The following is a 5,180-nucleotide window of genomic DNA, read 5'->3' as shown; positions in this document are numbered from 1 at the left end:
TCTGTTCCCATGGAGTTTGGGGGGCACCACCCTCTCAGCTTCACCAAACAAGGAGCTCTCGAAACCCCTTCATGTAGGGTTTTTATGGAGGTTCCATTATGTAGACATGATTAATTAAATAACTGGCCAAAGGTGATTAACTCAATTCCCAGTCCTTCTTCCCTCCCCCCACTCCTGACACCCCAGAAGTCAGGGGGTGAAGCTGAAAGTTCCAACCCTCTAATCACATGGTTGCTTCCTCTGGCAACCAGCCCCAACATTCAAGAGTCAATTCATTTGCCTCTTTTTCGTGGCCCTCAGAGGCGGTAGGCTGCTTCAAGATGAAGCTAAACATCTCTTTCCCAGCTACTAGCTGCCAGAAACTCATTGAAGTGGACGATGAACACAAACTTCGCACATTTTATGAGAAGCGTATGGCCACAGAAGTTGCTGCTGATGCTCTGGGTGAAGAATGGAAGGGTTATGTGGTCCAAATCAGTGATGGCAATGAAAAACAAAGCTTCCCCATGAAGCAGGGTGTCTTGACTCATGGCCGTGTCCGCCTGCCGCTGAGTAAGGGGCATTCCTGCTATAGACCAAGGAGGACTGGAGAGAGAAAGCACAAATCTGTTCCAGGTTGCATTGTGGATACCAATCTCCGTGTTCTCAACTTGGTCATTGTAAAAAAACGGGAGAAGGATATTCCTGGACTCACTGATACTACTGTGCCTCATCGCCTGGGGCCCAAAAGAGCCAGGAGAATCTGCAAACTTTTCAATCTCTCTAAAGAAGATGATGTCTGCCAGTATGTTGTGAGAAAGCCCCTAACAAAGAAGGTAAGAAACCTAGAACCAAAGCACCTAAGATTCAGCGTCTTGTTACTCCATGTGTCCTCCAGCACAAACAGCGGCGTATTGCTTTGAAGAAGCAGCACACTAAGAAAAATAAGGAAGAGCTGCAGAATATGCTAAACTTTTGGCCAAGAGAATGAAAGAGGCCAAAGAAAAACGCCAGCAACAGATTGCCAAGAGATGGAGGCTGTCCTCTCTGAGAGCTTCTACCTCTGAGTCCAGTTAAAAATGAGATTTTCCTAAGAGTGACAAATAAATAAGATCGGACATCAAATCCCCTTTATTTCCATGCCAGCACAATAGGCTCACACCAAGATATATCACTGTGAAATTTCAGAACACTGGGAACAAAGAGAAAATACTAAAAGTTCCCTGAGGGTAAAATACCAGGATCAGGAATCACAATGGCTTTTGATTTATCAATAGCAATATAGGAAGCTAAAAGACTATGGAGAGTAATGCATTCAAAATAATGATGGAAAGATAATTTCCAAGTTATTATAAATTCAGCCAAATTCTCAAAGGAATATGAAGGGAGAATATTTTTGGATATGCAAGGTCTAGGAAAATGTGTTTCCCATACATCATTTCAAAGAAAGCTACTGCAGGATATACTCCACCAAAACACGGAAGAGGAAGCCTTGAGATGTATGAAACAAGACCTGGTTTCCTTTGGAGAGAAGTTAGCATATATTTAGACCAGTAATTCTCAAAGTGAGGTCCAGTGACCCTAGGGGTCCTCAAGACCCTGTCAGGAAATTTGCAAGGTCAAACTATTTTCACATGAGTATACAGTGGAGTTTTCCAGAGGCTACTTAACATACAACATACATACAACAGATTGAATGTAGAAGTAGAAATAAGAAGCCATCTGTCTACTAATAAACCCAACATTAAAGAGACTTGAAAATATGTAAAATACCACTCTTTTTATTAAGTTTATTTTGTTTTGAAAAATAGTTTCATAAAAAATGTTACTTATATTTATATGAAATAGATTTATTAATGCTTTTGAATGTATATATAAATATTTTTTCAGTTTTGATTTCTAATATGGTACACGTCAGTGGATATGACCTACATAAATGAGAACTGTTTGGGATCCTCCATAATATTATGAGTGAAAGGGGGTCCTGAGACCAAAAAGTTTGAGAACTGCTGATTTACACAGCTAGTGGAGTGTTTGAATTACATTAGTGTTAAGTAGACCTAAGCAAACAAACAACCATAAACTCCAGAGAAAAGAGGAAATCAAACAGAAAAGGAAGGTATCCATAGCATACTGCATGGCTCAGCTGAGAAAAGCATTTACATGTAAACTGATACTGTCTAATCAAAAGTATGACATAACTATATTAGGGGCTGGGGGCAGGACCAGGGGGCTAAAAGGAAGGTAGGCAAAAGAGAGCTAACTCTGTATCTCCCATAGTAGAAAGTCAATAGATAATAACATAGTAAATTGGGGATTTTAAATTGTGATTTGAGAGGTGGAAGATGGTAATATGCTGATTTTCAACTGAAGAAGGGGACATAAGAGAATCAAAAGAGTGGGAATGCTGAGGTGGGATAGGTGTGATCTGAAGACTAAACCACTGTTTGAGAACCACTAATATTTATAGGAAGCAGTGAAGGTAGAGTCAAGAGAATGGTTTGTGGTTCTGCTCTGCCACTTACTCACCTAACCAAGTCACTTGGTCTCAATTTCCTGTTAAATTAGAGGGCTGCCCTTAACAGTTACTAAAATTACAATTAAGTCTAAAAATTATTGTATGTTCTACCAATAATATTCTGAACAGCAAAGGCAGGTCAGTCAGATTGATCTAGACAAGGAAACTCCTTTTTTCTTTTTTTTTTTTAAAGATTTTATTTATTTGACAGAGAGAGAGATAGCAAGAGCAGGAACACAAGCAAGGAGAGTAGGAGAGGGAGAAGCAGGCTTCCCACGGAGCAGGGAGCCCGATGCAGGGCTCGATCCCAGAACCCTGGGATCATGACCTGAGCCGAAGGCAGATGCTTAACGACTGAGCCACCCAGGCGCCCTGACAAGGAAACTCTTTTATCTTTAAGATAGAAATAAAAACATTTTAAAGAAGAAAATAATATTTGATTTGGGCTTTGAGATTTACAAATTAAATAATCCAGAATTCTATTCATTGAATAAAATTAGTGTTCTGGATACAGTTCCATTACATGCAAAACACCCATGGTGTTTTTATCTAGGCTCCTTGTCAACAGCTTCTCTGCTTCGTAAATTCTATTTAAGATGATGTTTTCTCTTCCTGATCTCTAGGTGGCTAGAAAAAAGGAATTATGCTTAAGTAATAAGTGATGATACTCATCTCTTACTCTTTCTTATGTTCATTTCTATGGTTTCTACTGCAATTATGTTTCTTTACAGAGGATGGCTAAAAATGTACCTGCAGTAAGAGCTTGTAAATGCAAGGTAAATGCTTGATTAGCTGCAATTAGGGGCTCAAATCAAAATACCAGGTGACAGTTTGCACTCTTCATCAGAGTATTAACAGAGGTGAGAGGGGGCATACTTTTTTTTCTTTTTTTAAAAATAACCAAATGAAGAAAAGTCACCAATAATGCTCACTTAAAGAAAACCACCTTTAATAGATTGTATCATTAATAGTGTCTTCCAGGGGGCACCTGGGTGGCTCAGTTGGTCAAGTGTCTGACTCTTGATTTCAGCTCAGGTCATGATCTCAGGGTTGTGAGATCAAGCCTGTGTCGGGCTCCACACTCAGCACAGAATCTGCTTGGGATTGTCTCTCTCCTTCTCCCTCGGCCCCTTCCCCTGCTCACATGTGTGTGAGTGTGTGTGTGCTCTTTCTCTCTAAATAAGTAAATAAATAAATAAATAAAATCTTTTTTCAAAAAATAGTGTTTTCCAATCCTTTTTCTTGGCAGATCTAGTAAACACAGTGGTCCAGAGACAGATTTCAAAGGCACATTTGAAAAGTGCACACACACTGTCACATACAGGAAAGTTTGTACATGCCATAGCTGGTCTATGGAGGAGACATGGCCCCTGCCAGAGATGATGCCCAGAACAGAGAGGAAGAGGAAGAAATTCCCTGGCTTCCTCCTTTCTTTTCCTTTCTGGTTCCCAGTAGTGCCAAACCCAGCCAGAAGCCAGTGAACATGAGGTTCTGGAAAGTGCAGTGGGCAAGCCCCCGTCAATCAGAGAAGGGACAGGGTGAGGCATAAACAAGAGCCACATCAGCACAGTCCACCCCTTTTGCTACTCAGCATTCATTCCCATCTTCCCACCCATACTTAACTCTCTAAAACAACTTCATGCTTCTACCTAACAAAACTGCAGTGTAAGCGCCTGGCATTAAGCTTTTGATTGCTGAGGCATCCATTTCAAAAAACATCCATCTTGAATAAACATTTTGCCAGTTGTATGGCACAGCTACTAGCAAAACAACCAGATAAGGAATCAAGCCACCACTATCCATGAAGTTTCCTCTTTCAGAAAGCCCTGGGTAACCTAGACAACTGACCACTCGAATGAACCCACTTCTTCCTTCCCATGCCCTAATTCCCACTCTTAAGCTTTAGATTAGCCAATGAGGAATGAACCAATGAAACCCCAGATACCCCACCCTTGGACCCTAATAAAGGCAGAACCCTAGGTCCTTTCTCTCTCTCCCTTTACCCCCCTCTCCCTTTACCCTTGACCTCACTATATGGCCCTCCAGCATGCTGTGTATCCTCCAGGACTTATGAGTAATAAATCTTGTTCCTCAAATTTCTCTGATAATTTCTTGCTAAAATACATCCAAAATCATAATAAAAATCACAGGGGTTAATCCAGCCACCACACTGGCCCTGGTGAGGAAATGTCTGTGGGGTCTTGCTAAGAGTAATACAGGTCTGGACAAGTGCCTCAGGCATTCCTAGCCAATAGCATCACTATGAATAGGCTGAGACCAACACAATAAAATATCAGGCAGAAGATGTATCCTACAAATGAAGATGCTCTCACCCTCTCCCCAACAAGGGGAAACACAATTCCATTTACCATGTTGTCCATATCAAGTCTAGGATCTCCAAGGGATATGCAGCACCAACAGGTCTGAGTGTGACTCCTCATAACCTGGTTGCCATGTAATTAAATTATAAAGTTAAGTGCTGCCAAAACTCTTTATGCAAAATGAGAGGAAAAGGAAGGAGGTGTTGAAATCACTCATTAAAATATACATAATATAGCAGCCTTAGTTCTCAACTTCGTAACTGATCACAAGGCCATGACTGATATTTATCATATCCTTCTCCCTCTACCTATTCCATGTTACTCTTGACTTCATTCAGAATCTTGGCTGCTTGGAATTCTTT

The 5,180-nt window shown here is 40.8% G+C and overlaps 1 pseudogene; it reads left to right on the top strand.

The window, feature by feature from the left end:
- Positions 1–320: 320 nt before the first annotated feature.
- On the top strand, positions 321–1,056 carry LOC110594325 (annotated as a pseudogene).
- Positions 1,057–5,180: the final 4,124 nt, after the last annotated feature.

Source organism: Neomonachus schauinslandi, chromosome 1, assembly GCF_002201575.2.
Source record: "Neomonachus schauinslandi chromosome 1, ASM220157v2, whole genome shotgun sequence".
In the NCBI taxonomy this organism is placed as follows: Eukaryota; Metazoa; Chordata; class Mammalia; order Carnivora; family Phocidae; genus Neomonachus; species Neomonachus schauinslandi.
Note: the sequence above shows the minus strand (reverse complement) of the source record. Positions and strands in the feature narration are given on the sequence as shown.